The following is a 21,473-nucleotide window of genomic DNA, read 5'->3' as shown; positions in this document are numbered from 1 at the left end:
AAAGACCCTTGGTATTTACTTGGATGCCACACTATCATTTGACAAACAAGTGAAGTCCATGGCCTCTGCCACAGCTTACACATGTAAGCTCATTAGAACTGGCAAACCCTTTCTATCTGATGACAACTGCATCATCCTGGCCAGAGCCCTCATACTCTGCAGGTTAGACTATTGCAATGCCCTCTACATTGGTGCCAACAAATCGATCATCCAGAGGATACAAATCCTCCAAAACAATGCCCTACGAGCTGCTCTTGGTGTGGCTAGAAGATCGCATATTTATCTGGGATCAGACGTCATAATAACTGGCTCTCAACTTTTAATAAAATCCAGCTCAAAACCGCATCCCTTACCTAAAAAATCACTGAATAATGCTGGCCCTAGCTATCTTGTGGATAGATTCCATATGAGAACCTCTACCAGACCCATGGGAATAACCAATACCAACTGCCTTAACATCCCAGGAGTTAAGCTTTCCAAGGTAAGGGGATGTAGTTTCCCCGTCAAAGCGGCCCAACTATGGAACTCCCTGCCACACCCTATTAGACAAGACCAACCTTACCTGAATTTTAGACTTGGCTACATTAACTGGCTCAAATCCACCGATCAGTAAGACCTGCTCATGTATGATTTACACCTTGGTCGGCATCTGCACTATTCTTGATTATATCCTGTAACCAATGTACCTTAGGTTTGCATATACTGTATCTGCTGCACTCTAATACCCTCGGGTCTCGTGCGCATTATAAATGATTAAACAAACAAACAAACAAACCTTTCCTCCTTTTTTTCCTATTTTTCTCACCTGACTAACTCCCTCACTGCTACAATCTCCCATCTTCAATGCAACAATAACTTTTCATCAGATAGCGCACAAACTTAGCCTAAAATTCACAGACTTCTATCCTCTGATGCTGCTATCAACACCCACACTGCATCCACTGCGCCCCACCCGACCATGAGGCCTATCCTTTGGATAACCCAACATGTGCCATTTTCAGCCCCTGAACACAGAGTGAATCCCTAACTTAACATAGGTTGCTGGCATTTCGGACTTGCACTCATCAACACAACAATTCTCTGTATCTTCCTCTCCCCTTATCCCGCTTACAGCCCCCATCTTTTTTTTACACAGACACGGCCAGTGAGACCATCATTGTTGGCAGATGGGGGCTTTATATGACTGCTTACCTTGCCCTACCTTAACTTACCTTACTGTAAGAGATACAGCTTTATTTTCTAATGTGAACAGCATCTTCAAAAAATAACATATCCCATATTACAGAGTTAGTGACATAGGGACTTAAATTACTTTTGTGCCAGGTAGTACGGTATCTGTAGTGCCGCACAGCAGCTCCCACCCTTAATATAGTATCGTAACTTAGGTCAACAGAAAAGCCTGCTGGGTATGACGTACATTTCAAGCATGGAGTCCTCAAAAGGATGCACGATTTCTGTGGCTAAAAATGAACTTTATAGTACTGTAATATGAGTGATTTTTATTCATATTACCCCTGATTGTGGGACAAGGTTTTGCCTTCTATTCTGCAAGACAACAGGCAGTGACGGTGGCTGTAAACTGGGTTGCTGAGCGTTAATGTCGGTGAATCGTGGGTTGATGGAACAGCTGTAATGTGTTCAGCTCTTAGTTGGTTCTAGTATCCAAACACTGCCTGCCCTGGCTAGACTTAGTGGATTTCCCGGAAATGGGAGTGCTTCCAGGTCATGAAAAGTGTTTCCAGGTCATGGTCCTGTTCTTCAATGGCATTAAACAGTCTCAGTAAATCCTACTTTAAAAGAAGGTGTGGGATACCCTGTGTTTTATAGGCAAAATGTAACACAGGATTGAAGGAAAGCAAGTCTGCTGTAAGGGATTGAATCCCTGTCATTGTGATAAATAGCCTTTGTCATACAGCCCAGAGTGCTTTGTTACAGAGGAAGTGGATGGGTGTGGAAGGAGAGAAATGCAAACAGAAAAGTAAGATGGGGCAGCCCGTCCTCCAACCCACCTGTGTTCCATGGATGTCTTTACTCCACCCACTTCCCAGCATGAAACTTCAAATGCTCTCTGAAGTGCAGCCCCTTGTTGTGGTCTAGGCTGTTTGAAGCTAGGCTCAAAGGGTGTCTCAGGATGGGAGATTCCAGGCCTGGCAATGAGGGTGTTACCTTCACTCAAGAGAGTCATATTGCCCTTTGTCTTATTCAGTCAAATGTAGAAAGGCAGGTGCCTGCAATCCATATGGCCCCCATAGCTTCCTGAGCTCATAGGGATGACACTGGTATGTTACCAATCAGATGTGGCTTTTATAATTATGTGAACTCCCAATCACCATATCAAAATAGGTATGGCAACCTCTGTAGTGCAGTGACTTTTCTGTCACAGCAGCTGTCAGATTGGGCACGTGTGACCTATGAACCTGCTCTGTGCCACAGAAGAACAGGAGCTGCAGCTCTGCCTACTGAGGAAGATGAACACAGGTGTATACTCTGCTTTTGAAATGGGATTTACCGAAAGGCGGTCTGGTTAGCAGACCATCCTTTCTTAGATGTATTGCCTGCATCATTGTAACCTTAACAAAAATAAAAAAAGCCAGGACTTTTACAACCTTGTCAGATGACAATCATTCACACTGTCTCACTATTGTTCCTGCTGTCAAGTCTGCCATTGCATTTGTTTGTGCTTATTTGTTCATCCCTCTCTTAGTCCTATAGGTGTATTACTTTCTATCCCTCTCTGTGTTGGACACATTTATAAACCTGATAGATAATGTGCTAAGCAGACTTGTGATGTAGGTTGGAAATAGGTTCCTAGGATTCTGAGGCTCACCTTTTGTTTGTGGTGGTTTTGCAAGCCAGCTCATTATCAAGAGTTCAATGTGGAAAACAAAAATACAGCGCAATAGGTTATACATGTGATTAAGGAATGTTCACACAAACATATATCACAAATGAGTTTTCTCTCTTTAAGGGTAATTAATTATATTTATGGAAGGTATATGGGGAATATAGAAGGCAGAAAGTCTCAAGTCTTCAAGTGGAAATGTGTTAGCTCCTAACTGTAAGGCTTATGGCCAAATGCAAAAGCAAGCTCCGCAATTGTGTCAGTGGGTTTCAGAGCAATCGTTGTTCAGATGATGGCTGATGGCTGGGCCAGTCACTGCTCAAGCATTGTGTACAGAGTCTTTGCAAAAACTGAGAGTCACATTTCTGGTGACATTGGAGAATAGCTGCAAATGGATCTTCAGAAAGAAGAAGCAAGTCAGAAGCACAGTTGTTTAAATACAGATGCCATAGAACATTAGTACCCGGCACGCACTGCGCACCGGGAATACAACGTGTGGATTGGCTCTTTTCTGAGCCATACCACATGGTATTCCCGTGTATGTTAGTGCGTGCCGGTTACTCTGCTCCCTGGCGAAGGGCGTGGCAGCCCCTTAGCCAATGAGGAGGCTCAAAATGGGGCCTCCGCCGGGGACTCAGGTACGTTTTTTTTTCCCCTGACACCCTCCCCCACAAACTATCCCTTCCCCACCCTCCCAACCCCACTTATCTTCTTTTTTCTTTTTTTCTTGGGAGCGAATGCGCTGGAAACACTTCTGTTCCCAGCGCGTCAACTCCCGATGGCTGCCATGTAAAGGGAAAAGGGACTACGTTTTCCCTTACACGGCAGCCATTTTTTTTCAACTTTAAAAAAAATAATTCTGTTTCGAAACGCGGCAGCCAGCGGTGGACTGGGAACCAAAAGAGGTCCTGGAAAGCATTTTCAGAGTGGCCCCATGTTACACATTTTCAGCAAGCCCAAGCCTTTTCCTATGAAAACATTTGGAAATAAAAATAGGTTGAATAGGGTGCAGAGGCTTACCGGGAAATCCCCAGAATTCCCTATAGGCCAGTCCAATACTGGCAGCAGCGTTTCGAAACAGAAAAAAATGCCATTATTACCCCGGTCTAACGGGCCAGGGAACTAATGGCTATAAGACCCTCGGCAGCAGGCCAATGCCACCCACGGTAATGCCCCCGGGCTTCGTTAAGGCCCTCACTATGTCCGGGCCTGTAACTACAGCCCCAGGGGCATTACCTGGGGCGGTATTGGCCCACCGCCTTGGGTTTTATTGCCACTATGTTGACTGGTTCAGTCTGCCAGAGGTAAAGATCTGATAGTAAAAGTTCGGAGACACATTTCAAGTTAGGATTGGTGGCACCCCAAAGAGGGCATGATTCTTGGGTAGGTGATTTAGTTTTTACTTCAGAATCTCTGACAGTGTCATCAGCTGCTGCACCCTGTACAAGTGATCTCCTATCTCTAAGGTTGGAGGCAGAGTGGTGACCAGTTCCAGCAAGACATCCAGTTGGCATAGGGATATAGTCTCTTGAGAAGACGTATCCTACTTTGTCCCACTGGTTTCAGAAAAAAGCTAATCCACCAGGAGAGTCTTACATATTTGAAGTTTTTCAGATTAGAATTGGCTTACGATCAAAGTTATTCCACAAAGTAACTATAGGAGTCTGTCAATTTTATTTAAGAATTTGAGTGAGGCTAAGGGTTTCAAGCCCTTATCACATGTTTGAAGTCATTCAAATAATGTATAGTCCACCAAATCAGTAATCAAAGCCACATTCAGAAGTGGACGATTTAGCCCAAATTGGATCTGGGAGCAAGTCATGTTTCTACAGTCAGCCTTCAATGACAAACGTTCCATGATTGGAGTGTCTCGCAGCATGGGGATCACTCAGAATGCAAGGTGATCATGGCTTTCCCTGCTGCCCTTTCTACAGGGTGTGAAGTTGGAAGGAGTGGTGAGGGAGAGAAGGGCTGCAGGTTGATCCCCATGAGGATAGAGCGGAACAAAGGATGAGTAGCAGGCATAGGGGAAAACCAGGATCATCCGGAGGTGCAGAGCAATGTGGGTTGAAACTGGGGACATGATCATGCAGAGAGCTGGGAATTAGGGACATACACAGTGGACCAGAAAGTAACTTTGGAAAGAGGCAGATGAGAGAAACTGAAAGATGACTCCGAATTATGGATTCAGCCTTACATCTGGCCCTTCCAGTCAAACTGGTGTGAAATGGTTACAGTCACTGGACCCTTGAGGATCAGGGTTGGCAGAGCCATGACCACATGTCTTTGCATCTGTATTGCATTCACTCTCGCATATGATGTCTGCTTTCAGAAGCCTTCGCTGTATTTTACTCAGGAATGGCCAATAAATCCATCCCTCTGGTGCAGCATAACTACACTGCACAAAAGTGAAGAGCAGGTCACAACACACCAGTTGTTACCATGAGGGGCACACATTCATTTTCAGACTGATCAAACCAGGGCTCAAGTCGAGGTTACATGCAGGGGGACGGAGTCCACCCACTTTATTCAGAGGGTGGACTCAGTCCCCCCAGCTAAAATGAGAAACATTGAATGTCCTCTTTGAATGTATGAATTGAAGACGACCTATGAGATCAAATCGCAGTGGTCAGGGTTGCAGGCCAGACACTTCACCACTGCACTATATAACCTGATGACAAATAACAAACAAGTAAAGGTGAAATGGCCCATTTCGATCCTTCAAGTCTCAGGGAAAACATTTGTATTAGTTCTTGGAGTTTAAAACATGCACACCTTTTAACGTTTTCAAAATCACTATTAGAAGACAACATCCTCTCTTGGTTTGTGTGTGTGTTGTAAATGCCATTTGTCCTGTGCAATTTGGGTAGTTATGCAAAGCCAATGTAATGAAATGTGCATTTTTCACTTCGATATGCACATTTTTGGCGACGTCACATCCCATCCCAATTGAATTTTTAGGACTTGACCCCTGGATCAAACGAAGGTCGGGGTTGCAAGCAAGATAAAAAAAAGAAAACATGGATGATGTCTCAGAGCACCAGTTTAGGACTTTTGATCTCACAATCTTCCCTTTTTTCTATTTTTAACTCTCCTCCTCTTCCATTTTCTATCTTTGATCCAATCCTTTTCATTTTATCTTTAAATTTTACTTTCGTGATTTGTGCTATATGTTCTATTTTCCTTTAATTGTAGCTCCTTTTATTTCGCTGCATTACTTTTCTTTTCCTACCTCTTTCTACCCTCTACATTTGTTTCTTTCATACAATTGTATTGCTTTCTTTTTACTTTATGGCTGTCTTCTTTGGTCATTTGGATCTGTTTATTTTCCTCTAATGTTCATTTTACCCAGATCCTTCTTTCTTTTTTTCTTTCAAATGCCCCCTTTTGAGTGCCTAATCATGTATTGGCTCTGCCAAGGTCTTTTACTCTTTCATATTCTGTACCTTTCTTTTGTTTATTTTCCTTTCAACCATTTTCTTTACTTAGTCACCTTTTTATCTCCTCTTGAGTATTCCCTCTATTCATTTTTTATTTTTTTTTCTCTTTTTGCTTTTTCTTTCATAGCTATATTGTTTAATTTCCTAATCCAATGGAATTTCCTGTTCTTTCCCCTTGTCCCCCCATTAAGTCTCATTTATTTTATATGTTCTCCCCTTCGATCAAATGTCTTTACTTCCTTTGTTACTCTGTGACTCTCTACTGTTCATTCTTAGTATCATTATTGACTTTTCTTCGACACTTTTGCTCCTTCATTAGCCACTATGACCTATGGCTCCGATAGGCTCATCTCTACCTGAGTAATATACCTTCTGTGGTTGCAATGTCACCGCTGAGAGTAAAAGAAAGTCCAGTGAGCCAGAGCTGCCTCCTAGTAGGGCTTAAGTGCCCCAAAGCATGCCCATGTCCTTTCCCTTGCACTCATCCTCTTTAACCCAGTGGGACACACTTACTCTCACACTGTCTCTCACTGTCACTCAGTCACTACCTAACACACAAATGTTCACATGCAGTTAGTCTTTCACTGCTTCCAGTTTTAGCCAAGCTGCCTCTGTAGTGCAGTCTGTCTCACACAACTTAAACATCTCTCACACAATTTCGCAGACAATCTCCCAAGAACACTCAGAGAAAGATTCAGATTAGTCTGCTAGGGCTAGTGATGTCTGTGTGTAAAAAGCATAAATTCCACTTCTATTAAAGATTGCAAAAACCATCTACAATGGACTGATTTGTAATCTGTCTGTTTTGACCATGTGTACAGGTCAGGCAGATAGCACATTGGCTTTCCACCAGCATACACATGCTACATGTTGATAGAAAACCAGTTTTAGCAGGGTGTCCTGGAAGAGCAAGCACACGTTTTAAGCACGCTCTGCTCCCCAACTTCTCCTGTCCAATTATACAAAATCCTGGGCGGTATAAAAACTGGTGGCAAATGCTTTTACCACCACATATCACACTCCACAAGACATGAAAAATTACCCCACATGATTGTAGCTTTATTTTCTCCATCCTGAATGGGAGCATGCACATTCAATAAGGCAAATTAATTAGAATCTGCAACAAATCTTCTTAAGACACAAAGTGAAATATAATGCCTGTCTGAGTCATTGTTTCGCACTGCTTGCATCTTGTTCTGGACCCCTACAATGCCTAATCTACCAGCAATCATAGATTGTCACTGACATTTACCATTTAACATCACTAATCAACTGCCGCTGTAAATGGTCTGATTGCTGAGACTATTTAAAAGATAAGATCTCAGTCAGAGGCACTGCGCAGCCAGTGCTGTTTGCCTTTTAGAGGAAGAGGCAGAGCAACGGAGCCCTGTGGGCATTTGTCCTTTCTACTCGTCTTAAATCCGCCTCTCTCTGTGGTACAGCAGCCACGTCTCCATGCCTTCTCTTACACCCAACATGACAGGGCTGTTGTGAGGCCTCACGGCCTTGCAGTACGGTAGCCCCCGGGCAACCACAGAATGACACGCGCATGTGTATTCCATCCAGGCTCTGCCTGCGCACTGTCGCGCATGCGCGGGACTGCAGGGGCTATCCCTGTTGCAGGAAGGGACCTCATCGCCACTCGATGCACGGATCACACGCCCACTAGTGTCTGCAGCATCAGCATCTTGCCTTTCAAGGAGCCACTTGTAATATACATTGTTAAATCTCATTGTTTTCTTTACAGCCAACCAGTTCAGTTGTTGTGTACGTGGTACACGTAACGCGCATGCGCGGCCCGCAGCCGGTGCATGCGCGCCAGTTAATAAAGGCGGTGCCCGGCGGCAGTTCGCGCCGGAGCGCCGGAACAGGCGGACGTCTCCAGTGTCCGTTCTTGCACGATCCACCTGCGCGCAGGGCCCTAGATCTAGGAGGGGCCCGCACTCCACCGCAGTGGGCCCTCCGATCACAACATTGGCGACGAGGAGGTACGGTCCACTTCCGTGCCCGACGACCACGGAGTAACGGAAGTTTGCCGTGTCACGGACCCACGGAGCACCGGCGGCCATTTTCTTTTCACCCGCTCCCCGTCACACGTGGCGACAGTGGTTGCGGCCCAACAGGGTGCTCGTGCGCCTCTCGCCAACGGCGTCGGAAGACACCAAAGAACAATTTTTGGAACGCCCACAGTCCTGCAGGCGCAAGACTGTGGCAACTGAGAAGAAAGAAGGGGGTTTCGCACCCAACCCTACCACGAGGCCGAAATAAGCCACCCTCCACCGAGACAGCCAACTGTGAGTACGTGGCACTGAAATGGGTGAAGGTGCTGACGATGAGGGTGCCGCAGCCCCAATCCCCTGCAGAGCTCGCAGCTCCCTAGCCCCCATGCCGGAATTCGATGCCACTGGCCCCCCTTCCAAGCTAGGCCCGACGTGGCTATTGTGGGTCAAAAGACTGGACATGTTCTTTAGGGCATCTGGGGTGGACGATGATGACGAAAAGATTGCAACCATGATCTATTCGGCAGGCGCAGAAGTCCACAAGATCTACGACTCCCTCGTCATCCCCGTGGTCACATACGACACGGTCAAGCAGGCACTCAAAGACCACTTCCTACCCATGGCCAATGTAGACTTTGACAGGTTTGTCATGGGCGCTGAGAGACAATTGGACGATGAGCCCCTAGACAAATTCTGCGCCCGCCTGAGACACCTGGCGACCTCCTGCAGATGGGCCAACGAGGAGGAAATGGTCCGCAACCAACTATTGCAGGGGTGCAGCTCCGGAAAACATCGGAGGCAAGTATTAAGGGAGCCTGGCCTGACCCTCCAGCAGATTCTAGACCTGGGCAGAGCACATGAGCTAGCGGAGGCCAGAGGCGCGAAAATGGACGCCGCCTCGCGACCAGGACACAACGAAGACGCATTCGCGGTAGGACGGTCAGCTGCGAGTAAGTCGAGATGGGCGCCGAAAAGGCCTGACACCACGTCCACACCAAGCAACGCCCCATCGTGCTCGAACTGTGGGTATGACCTCCCCCACAGCGGTGACTGCCCGGCGAGGTCGAGAACATGCGCCCGGTGCGGAACACCGGGTCACTTTGCCAGAATGTGCCGTGCGGCTTCCCCTGTTGCAGCAGCGAGAGGACCAGAGAGAGTGGGGTGAGGTGGTACTCGCAGAGTGAGAGGCATCTCCTCGATTGATCAGGGCCTGCAGGACCTAGACCTCGCAGAAGAAGAAGAGGAGGAGGAAGAAGTCTTCTTCATCTCCAGCATCGCGAAAGGTCCCGGCACGAGGCGCCAACCCACGTGCACCGTCAACATCAATGACATTCCCACCCCCATCCTTATTGACACCGGAGCCTCAGTCTGCGTGCTAGCCACTGAACATTATGTAGCCCTGCCAGGCCCACCAGAACTGTCAACATCCACAGCAAGGATATATGCATTCGGTGGAGACACTCCCTTACCCATCCAGGGTGCGTTTGTCGTCCCAGTCTCTCATGGGCAAAACTCCATCAAAGCAAGATTCTTCGTCACCGACGTCAGCCCACATTCCTTGCTGAGCTGTGCAGCGTCGGAAGCGCTCGACATTGTCCATTTCACATTCGGGGTATACCACGCCGATCTGAAAAGCATGCTACACAAGTTCGAGAGTCTCTTCAAGGGCATCGGCAAACTGAACGCAGACCCTATTCGCCTGCACATCGACAAGTCTGTAAGGCCGACAGCCCTCAAACACCGCCGAATTCCCTTTCACCTGAGGGCCCAAGTGGAGGAGGAGTTGCAACAGCTGATTGACCGAGACATCATCGAACGGGTTGAAGGCCCCACCCCTTGGGTTTTGCCCATCGTAGTAGCCCCAAAGCCGAAACAACCAGGGGCCGTGCGCATCTGCGTGGACATGAGGCTCCCAAATGCCGCCATCAAAAGGGAGCGCCACCTCACACCCACCCTGGATGATATCGTCGGTGAACTCCAAGGCGCCAAAGTCTTCTCCAAACTGGACCTCAGATCCGGCTACCATCAACTGGAACTGCACCCCGAGTCGAGGTACATTACGACATTCACGACGCACGAGGGGTTGTACCAGTACAAGAGACTTAACTTTGGGATCTCATCCACGGCTGAGGTCTTCCAGAACGCCATAAGAGGAGCGTTGTCCGGTCTGAAGGGTGTCATTAACATGTCCGACGACATTTTAGTCTTCGCCAAGTCAGAGAGCGAACACCTTAAAAGGCTAGAGCGCACGTTTGAGAGGCTCCAGGTGGTAGGCCTAACCCTGCACCAAGAAAAGTGCGAATTCCTTAAAGACCGGCTGGAATTCTTCGGGTTCACTTTTCATGCGGGCGGCATCTCCCCAGACCCTGGAAAAGTAAAAGACATAAGAGATGCACATCCACCCACATCTCCAGCAGAAGTTCGGAGCTTCTTGGGGATGGTCAATTACTGCGGCCGATTCATCAAAGACCTGGCCTCCCTATCAGAACCACTGAGGGCGCTCACCAGAAATGACGTGCCGTGGCAATGGACAGCGGCTGAACAAGGATCCTTCAATGCCATCAAAGAGGCTCTGTCAGAGCAGGAGACAATGGCCTATTTCCACCCCAGCCGGGAATCAGAGATCGTTGTTGACGCCAGCCCTGTAGGACTAGGGGCAGTCCTCATGCAGGCCGACGAACTGGGGGCCATGAGACCCATAGCGTACGCCAGCAAGGCCCTCACCGACACAGAAAGGCGCTATTCACAAATTGAGAGAGAGGCCCTTGCCATCCTATGGGGGTGCAAACACTTCAGGATATACATCCTCGGCAAACCGGTTGTCGTAGTCACAGACCATAAACCCCTGATTCCAATCCTGTCTGGCACATCTTCCAAGCCGCCTCCCTGTATCGAAAGATGGATGCTGTCACTCATCGAATACGGCGTCAGGTTGGTGTACCGCCCAGGCACCCATAACCCCGCGGACTACCTGTCCCGCCACCCAGGCACGAGAAACGCCCAGAATCCTGTGGAGTTATCCGACGCTGGGGACGCAGTGCATCTCGTCGTTGAATCGTCCCTGCCAGTGGCCCTGTCGAGGGAGGACATTGCGGATGACTCGAACTCTGACGAGGCATTCCTGCGAGTGAAAAGAGCGGTAGACACGGGGGAATGGCGGGACGTCCTCCTGAACAACGCCAGAAGAAACCCAGAAGTGCAGAGAGACCTACAACTACTGTGGAAGGCTCGACACGAGCTCTCGGTGTCCACGGACGGCCTGCTACTGCGGGGTGACCAGATCGTGATCCCCAGGTCCCTGGTCACGAGAGTCCTCCAGCTAGCCCACACAGGGCATCAAGGCATGGCTAAGATGAAGGCGCGCCTAAGGCTGAAGGTCTGGTTCCCCGACCCGGAACACAGGGTGACCGAATTCGTAAGGACCTGCATCCCCTGCCAAGCCGCGAGTCCAGCGGAAAAGGACCCGCCCATTCGAGCCATGGAACGGAGCAACGTGCCGTGGGGTACTGTTCACGCAGACTTCGGCTCGACCGGTAGATGCCTATACTTCTTAGTAGTGACAGACCAGTGGTCGAGATACCCGGAGATGGAACTCGTGGAATCCACCGCCAGCGATCACACCATCCTGGCCATGGACAAAATTTTCGCCACCCACGGCTTCCCACTTGAGATCTGCTCAGACAATGGAGCCCCGTTCCAAGGGCAGCGTTTCGCCAGATACTGCACAGAACGTGGCATCAAGCACCGTAAGGTGACCCCGCTGTGGCCGAGGGCCAATGGAGAGGTTGAGCGTTTCATGCGGACGCTCAACAAAATTTTTCGCATCTCTGTCAATGGTGGGGAAGACCTGCGCCACAACCTCATCGACTTTCTCCGTGAGTACCGGTCCACCCCACATCAGTCCACCGGAATAGCACCCGCCGAGGCACTGTTCAAGCGAATACCCAGAGGGTTGATACCGGAAGCGGGAGAACGACGCCCAGGGGTGATCGACGACGCACAGGTGGCAGCAGACAGGGCCGCGAGAAACGAGAGTGAGACAGCGAGGCGGAGGCTGCCGGTGAAAGAGATAGCAGTAGGAGACACCGTCCTCGTCCGAAACAGGAAGCCGGAGGGGAAACTCTCAATGACTTATGAAACACAACCAATGGGAGTAACTCACGTCAAAGGATCCATGATCACGGCAGCGAACGCGCGTGGGACGGTGACCAGAAATGTGTCCTTCTTCAAACGCATAGGACCAATAACCCCAGAAGAAGAACCTGATCCCGGCCAAAGGCTGGCGGCAGAAGCGCCGCCGGAAAACGTTGAACCGCCCGGAGATCCTGGGAGGCCAGAGAACCTCGAAAGGAGCCCGCCCAGATACCCCCGCAGGGAAGGGCGCCGCCCCCCACAAAGGTTCCAAGACTTCATTATGGACTCAGCAGCCTGAGCAATCAAGTCTGTTAAGTATAAAACGTTTTGAGCCACGTTGGCTCCCCATGTTTAATGTTTTGTTGTTTGAGGGGAAAAAGGAGGGATGTTGTGTACGTGGTACACGTAACGCGCATGCGCGGCCCGCGAGCCGGCGCATGCGCGCCAGTTAATAAAGGCGGTGCCCGGCGGCAGTTCGCGCCGGAGCGCCGGAACAGGCGGACGTCTCCAGTGTCCGTTCTTGCGCGATCCACCTGCGCGCAGGGCCCTAGATCTAGGAGGGGCCCGCACTCCACCGCAGTGGGCCCTCCGATCACAACATCAGTACAGGTTGATTTGGCGACCACTAGAATTGAGGGCGCTGTGGTCTCTCCTACACATAGAAGACAGTAATAATGCCCTTTTGTGGTTTTAGAAAGACAACTGAATATTGCCAGCACTTCTTTTTAATTAAATCCTAATTTCTTTGTTTCCCTAGGACACCGTTGGACGCTAACACTGTTTGCCCTCTCAAACTAGGCAAAGCAGAAATGTGCACAGCCTTTTATCACCAAAGCGATTATTTCAGTTCAGTTAATGCTTCCATAACTGGGAGATAATCAGTTGTTTACCTTTATGATAAATATTAATTGCATGCCTCATATATTTATCCATGTTTTATTGAGCCTGACTTATGAAATCTAATTACTGCGGCTTCAGGATTCGGTTATGTTCTGCTATCATTGTCAATGAATCAGTGCACCGCTTAATGGCGAGTTAAAGTGTCATGCTCCGTGCATAAGGCCACGTCCATGTCATCGTGCCTTATTGTCGCAATAGCTGACCTGGTCACTGCATATGTACCTCGGCTAGGCGAGTCTTCTTGGGCATCCATATAACAGGGGCTAAAAGGAAGGGTGCTATTGCGACTGCAGATCAATCACTATTCTGGACAGGTGGAGTGGGAAGGGAATTGGAAGTGGGGGACAGCACGAGAGAGGGAGAGAAAACCAACAGCATAATTCTTTCAACTATGGTACCCATCATTTGAAGTTCTATGATCATGTTCTGTGGGGATATTATTGTGTGGTGCAAATGTACCCTTCCTTGTGTGCCCTGTATAGATCCTCGGGGGAAACAACTATGTACTGCCACAGTTTACATGCACTTGCCCTCTGAATGTTATGGAAGCTGTCTTAATTCATAGCCGCCTTCTGCTAGGCCCGTACCCAAGAATGTATCTTTTGACGGTCATGGATCTTATTAACGAAAGCAAGATTAAAGATCAACTGGATGAATATCTGACTAGAATTTTCCACGAGATGTTGTGCCTGTTTTGCATTTGAGACACATTTTCTAACTGAATTGGAAAGTCATAACTAATTTAAACGATTTTGAAGTGGATCTTTTGAAGCAAGCTAGTGCTTTATAATGTGGAGTTAACCCCCGATCTGTGGGGCGGGATCGTGTGTTAAGGTCATTAGCACCCCAGGTTACCAAAGCGGCAACCCGGGGTGCTAAAAAAAATACATTTTCCTTCCTAGAAATGGACGCACGCGCGTCCAGTTGTACGAAGGAAAATCCTTCACTAACATGGCCACCAAGGAAAGGGAAGGCGGGGCTCGGTTCGGAGCCCCGCCTTCCCTTTCCATGGCAGCCGTTCTACGCAGAGAGGAAGGTGCGACTGCAGCAGTGAGTACTGCTGCAGCCGCAATAAGGTAAGTTGAGGGGCACAGGGGGATTAAACATTTAAAAAAGGGAACGGGATGGGGAAAGATGGTGGCAGGGAAAGCCGCACATCAATCGGCTTGGAACGCAGACTTAAACTGGCGGTACAATCCTGCATCCCTAGCCTCCTGATTGGCTGGCTCCCCCACTCAGGGTGCTAATTGCCAATAGCCTTATTCATCAGCAGCTCAAATTATAGTTATATCACATTCAGAAGCCCCCCATCTTAGTATTAACAGTGCATTTAGAGTCCATGTGCCAGAACAAAATGTGTACATCTAGGGCAGCATTACAGAGGTCCTTTAATTTTCATGTGACTATATATCACTCCATGCCCAATATCATTCCATTGAGCCCCACAAAAATGTGGTCCTGCTGTCACATAGTCTCTACCATAAGCATTTACACTGCATGTAGCTACAGCAGAGGCCTCACCTATAGACAGTCACCCCAGGGGGGCATTCAGTTTTCATTCCTGCAAAATTCCTTCTATATGGTGCACCCAATAGCATTACAGATGAGTTGCAACTCGTGTTTAAGCTGTCATATAGATCCTGAGTCACATAACGTTTTCCTATGGCATTGCGCCATTATAAAACACTTCCATGAATCAGGCCCATAGTCTCTAAATAAACCATGCACACTGCACAGAAATATAGCAGTAATTCTGTTACACCATTTTCTTTGCTGGCAATGGAATCACCACTGTTTTTTAATGGACAGCCAAATTATAGGTTATGGTGGATGCACCACAGGCAGATTTACCTTGTGGTAAATCCACCGATGTTTTAAGGCAAAGTGGCAGATTCCCCTCCAGGTGGTTGCTGGAGGTAAATACTCCACTTGCCCTCCAAAATTCGCAGATTTACTGCACACTAACTCTGCTGGTGGTAAATCCACTAAAAAAGCCCCATGGAGTGCTCTATACTGAAAACATGTGGAATTACACCAGCCTACCACCATTTGTAAACCTGTGTTAACTCAGTGGATCAAATGGCAGTAACGATAATCGATTTTTGGCTGTAATTTGGTGGATTAACTTCAGAATTACCACCAATCGCTTAATGAAGGCCACAGTCTATCCGATCATCTGTACACTTGCCTCTTCTCTATCTACTCTTCGACTAGAAGCGTCTCTACACAAGACATTTCTGCTTTCTTTACAGTGCCCAAGAAACAATGTCTGCTGCATGCATTGTGATGCTCCCCGTGCTTGTCTTTACACAACATGGTCTGCCTAAGTGCCATACTTACTACAGTGCTTTACTGCCATTACATATGGCTGGGGGAGCCTTGCAAATAAGATAATATAAGATAACAGCATAACATATACCAAATGGGAAAACTCATGTTTCAATGTGTGGGAGGGCAATGTAGGGTCAGTGGAAATTTGAGACTAATGAGGCATCTGAGGATCACAACATTATTGCTATGGGTTGTGCAGTCTTTGGTGCACCTGAGGGAAGAGGCATGTAGGAATAGGGACACCTGCCAGTGTTGTCTGGGGAAAGAGGGTCTGGAGGGCCTAGCACATTGAAATACTTAGGTTGGATCTGTTGGACCAACAGTGATAATGAGAGAATCCCCAATGGGCTGGTCCTTCTAAAAAGTCAGTTGGGCTGGGGCAGGTACTGTCAAATACCCAACAGCTGAAATGTGGTGGACTAAGAACCAGCACTACAAATATTCCAGAAGCAAAGTTTAGAGTCATTGTTGATTCTCCATATACCAGAGAAAGAGAATAATGCAATACATATGACAAATGAGCATCGCCATCCATACATACAAACATATAGAGTTGGTGTCCACAAGCTGCTAGGGATGCAGGGCAAAAAACGAATGTGTTTATGGTGGACCCACCAGATTGTTACAAACCTGGGACCCAACCAAACATTGCTTCATAAGTAGGACATAGCCTCTACCTTTCAAATGGAAAAAGTGCAAATATTTCACATGTATTTGATTTCACAGGGAAACACTTACATAACAGTATTAATAGTTAACAGGACAATCCTGGGTCAGGTTGCATACACATATTGACGAGGTAGTGGTCAATCAGCCGGTGGATGGTGATGAACAAATGTAGCAAAGACTGGGGATAGGACAGAACTATTATAGGAGTCTGAAGAGCTGATTATTGTGGCGGGTCGATAGAAGGAGTCAAACACATTGAGGACATTTTAGTGGGTTTTAATGAAATTATATAGATAGGGTCTAAATGTCTGTATCGCTGGAAGGTTCACCCTACATATCTAAAAGAAATAATGGTGCTTTTCAGTCATCAGGAAGTCCTAAAATGAAAATGGGCCTCAATACAATCCTGGCGGTAGCCGTGCCTGTTAAACAGGCACGGCTGCCGCCGGAGTTGCATTGTTTCCGGCGACCCAGAAATGGGCAATTACTGGGTCATTACGGCCTTGCCGGACCCGGTATTTGCCCATTCTTGGCCGCTGGAAAAAATTCTTCCCCATTCCCTTTTGAGCACCATAGGGCTCAATGGGAATGGGGAAGCCGGATGCACAGGCACCGTTATCGACGGTTCCTGGGCATCCGAAATGCTGTGCTCGTGGGTGCCTTTCATTCCGCCAGGTCAGACCTGGCCGAATGAAAGGCACCCGCGAGCACAACTCAGAGTTTGCCGGTCCGGATACAATGGTACTGGCAAGCTTACCGGTACCGTTGTATCCGGACCGGAAAGCTCGTAATGAGGCCCAATGTCCTCGGTCCAAATCTAAATGTACCTGAACCTACCACTAAGATAAACAACTTAGACTCATCCAAGAAAATATCTTTATTCTCTTGGGTTGGTGATTTCTTCAATAGTCTTTGGATGAAAGGTCTCTGTTTCACCTGTTTCCTCTTTTTGTTATGTTCTTCAATAAAGCCTGGATATCTGCTCCATGAGGTATTTTAATTCTTGGACAACACTCCTGGGTAGTGTGCTTTCTTTAAGGATATGTTGTGGCCAATAAGTCATTACACACTTTTACACACTCTAGTCTCCTGTTTTATAGTCTCTCAATTAGATTATGTGGGACTTGATCCACTTGTATAATGTCACTCTCCTGGGATCGTTTTGTAGTGCTTTCCCTTCTGCTCTCATACTCTCTTGATACTACGATACCATGTTTCATAATACACGACTTTGGGTTGTGTTTTCTCCAGTCTTCCTCTCTTGGCTTATGAGACTGTATCCCTTCCAACCATGGTATTTGTCACTAGTCTTGATTACCTTTTTGGGTTTCTTTGGTATTCGCTCTATGAGCTTTCAACATTGCCAGATAAACAACGTTAGTCCTTGTGTATCTTCTTTGGGACTAGGATGAATTGTACTCTTCATACATGTTATTCCCCTGTCAGGTTTTCTGGACTTGATTCTAGACACCTGTTGCATTGGAAATTCAAAAATGGTGTTCCTCTTGACTCGTCTTTATGACTGGGACGAGTTGTACTCTTCATGCGTTTCTTCCCTCACTGCCTCCCACTTTTTCCATGTTTCCTGGTACACAGCTTATTCCACTTCTGCTGGCCAGTGCACATGGTAAGGGGCAGAGCTTTCTGCTCGTTGTTTTGGCTAAATTGTAAAATTGTAATACTTCCATCTGCTGCCTCAGCAGCCTTGTTTGCTTTCCATCTTGCCATCTTGTGGCCACTACAGTCTGTTTTCCCTCTCCCTACCCCCTGTTTCCTCCTCCTATGTCATCCCCTCCAAATCTGGGTCTTGCAGTGTGATGTTCCCATCCCCCTCTCTCCCCTCTCCACTGTGCCTGCGTTCCCCTGTAGTGGATAGCCTTACTGTCCCTGTCTTCTTCCTTCTGTGTGACCCCCTTTTGGTGCTTCCTGTGGTGCTCAGCTGTTGGCTGTGTATCCTCCGCCCTCACTCTTTCCAACCTCTTCTTCGCACCCTCTATGGTGCTCTCAATCTTTCCCATCTTCTCTAACTGCTACTCTATCTCCTATCCTATCCTATCCCTCTCACTAAGTCTGGAAGGAAGAAGTTCAAGAGGGATTTCCTGGTCTCCTACAAAGGCCTTCCCATTGTTGATACCTACATCAGTGCTTCCTCCAGACAAACTCTCAACAAATTCCTCTTTGCTGTTCCTTCTCCGACCTATGGACCCATCATATGGTCTCTGCTCTCTCTCCTTTTTCCTCCTCTACCATTAATGGTGGCACCCAGTGGGAGGTCCTCTTGGCCCCCTTCCACTTCTCCAAGACCATCATTAATGTCTATCGGAATGGCACTATCTTGGTCCAGGTCCCTCAGCTCAATCTCCTCCTTTTCAATAGGCATCTCCCTCATCTTACGAAATTCCTTCCTTCTCCTGTGACTCCTACTATCACCTTTCTGGCCCCTCTGCTACCTCCCTATTCTGCTGCCTCTCTGGCACCTTCTTCCTCCTCTCTGGCCCATCTACCACTTCCACTGGGTGTACCTCAAGCCTATACCCCACCCCGGAAGTCTTTCAAATGTGTCAACCTGATCAAAGGTGCTATTCTCAACTCTCATATTGCTGTCAAAAACCCCTCTAACATATGCCACCTCCCTGAAGAACTTGAACTGGATGTCCACGCTCTCACTGAGACATTGTTCATGGCCAGCTCTGTCATGACTTTTGACACTCTCCTCCCTGATGGCTACAAGATCCTCTCTGAACCCAGAAAGAAAAGTCCCGGAGGAGGAGTAGCACTGATCTTTCTGGAGTGGGCCCCTGCTCTGTCATTCCTATGCACGCCTACTCATCCTTTGGATGACTGATCTGCAGGCTCTGAATCTCTCCTGGATTCTCTCTGACTGTGACCACCGTCTACAGGCCACCTGGTCCGGTCGCCCACTTCCTCTCGGAGTGGGCGCTGACCTCTCCTCTTCTCTCCTTACCTCTACCTCTCAACTTCTCCTCTTCAGAGACTTCAACATCCACCTGAATGCTTCTAATCCCTCCGCTGGGGTCTTCTGCATCCTCTACGACACTCTCTCTCTCTCTCTTTCCATTGTACCCTCTGGTCTGACACACTCTGGCAGGCACACCTTGGATGTTCTCATCTCCTCAGACATCCCCCTCTTGAATCATCTCACCACTCCTCTCTCTTGGACTGACCATTTTCTGCTCTCCACACACCTGAAACTCTCTGTCCCCAGCCTAAGCCCACCCCAGCACTGCTACCTACCTTCTCGGCCATTCGGCCCATGAGGTGTGTGTCAGTGGATACCTTTGCTGCTACTTTCTCTGCTTCTCCTACGTCTGTGGCTAACTTACACTCTGACACAGCCCTCTCTAACCTGCATCTTTCTGTTAACACTCTGGATGTCCTTGCCTTCTCAAGCAAATCTGCCTGCAGCCTACTTCCAAGTGCCACTCTTGATATGACTCCGACTTTGCCACCGTGAAACGCAAGTGCAGGGTGGCTGAGAGGATGTGGAGGGCCTCGGGCGCATTCTCAGACAAACTGGCCTGCTGCCTGCTCCAAAGGCAATACAGACGCTCTGTCCTGTCTAAGAAGAGAGTCTGCATCCAAGCCTGCCTCTCTTCAGCCTCTAGCAACACAGTCGAACACTTTAAAATCTGCAGTGTGCTGGACAATCCTTCTGAAGTCTCCACCTCTGCTGTTCCCTAGGCAGGCCCTCTGTATGCCACTGGCTTCTCACTTCACCACTAAAACTTAGGACATCCGGTCCTCTCTCCTCCTTTTCCACTCCCTCTACCTCTGCCGGCCCCACTCTGTCCGCCTTTCATTCCTTCTTAAATTGCTGTTGTGCAATTCTTTCTTTTGCCCTATTTTGTGAATTCTTTATTGATGGGACGTATTCAATGTCTAGTACTCATATGGTGGTTTCTTTTTTCTAAACTTCCAGGTTTGAGGTTACTACATTGAATCACCTACGGGTTGATATGCGATTGGTTGCTAGAACCCACCTCAACTGGGACTAACTCACCTATTGAAATACTTCCCTCATAATTGTTTTGGGGTAAGTAGTGTTTAACTTTTGAGTCATGTGCAAAATAGAATCAGTTGATTTGCAAACTATTCTATTATAGTAAGTGGCTCTGAATCTGTAGCCTAACCAGCTGACATGGATTGATAGGCTGCCGACAGGTTGCTTTGTCTGCTAATTTCCACAGCTGTGAAGACTCTCTATTTGCTTATATGTATTTGTATCTATCAAGCTGAATCCAGGCCTCAAGAGCATAACTAATGTGGCAGTCTGTGATACATCTACGGATATAAGTTGTCCTCTGCCGTCATAAGAACACCTTTCTGAGCGCAATATATTACACTTCATTATTGCATAGTAAGTCTACATTTTGTAGTATTCAGGATTTTCAGCACTGGAATCTAGGGTGTGTACTCGATGGTTCTGGAACCCTCCTCACTCTGCACAAAAACTTGTCTTTCATTTTCTGGTTTCCCCCTTCCTTTTTTGCCTTTTTTAAGAATGTAATTTTGTTTTCATTTCTCTCTTTCTTTATTCTGAGGCTTTTTGTTTTAGGGTGATGGCACGCATAGCGGGTGATGCATTTGGTTATAGTTGGAGTCTTCATCTATCATGCATCTTCCGCTCTTTTAGCTCTTTTTTAGTTCTTTATTCATTCAGCTTTTATTCTCTTAAATTTTACTGGTGTACTAATTGTTGTATCACATACACAGAGCTCCAGCTTCCCTTGGGGTCCTGAAGAAGGTAGTGAACATCATCCTCTGCCGAAATGTCCTATTCGTACAACCCTGGCACTATCAAAATCACTGGGGGTTGTCTATGTATGTGGGGCGTAGATCTGGGATGTGTATCAGTTTTATCAATATTGAAATGTTTCCTTTATTTGGTACTGGGATCTATATACTCTGTTTAAAGTAGTCAGATAGGGCCAGCAGTAAAGGATTTGGTCTATTTTGCGGTGATAATTGGATTGATTCTTTATCTACAGCTACAAAAATCGAAACAAAATGTTACTTTTTTGTGTATAAACTATCCTGTTTTTTTAATGTCCTCATTCTAACTTGTTATATAACAAAGAAGGTATGATTCCTTTTGTTTTTTGTATTTGACAACAATCATGTTTAGGTGTAACTGAC

This window comes from Ambystoma mexicanum, chromosome 6p, assembly GCF_040938575.1.
Source record: "Ambystoma mexicanum isolate Mex_15411 chromosome 6p, UKY_AmexF1_1, whole genome shotgun sequence".
Taxonomy (NCBI): domain Eukaryota; kingdom Metazoa; phylum Chordata; class Amphibia; order Caudata; family Ambystomatidae; genus Ambystoma; species Ambystoma mexicanum.
The sequence above is the reverse complement of the archived record's forward strand: the minus strand, read 5'-3'. Positions refer to the sequence as shown.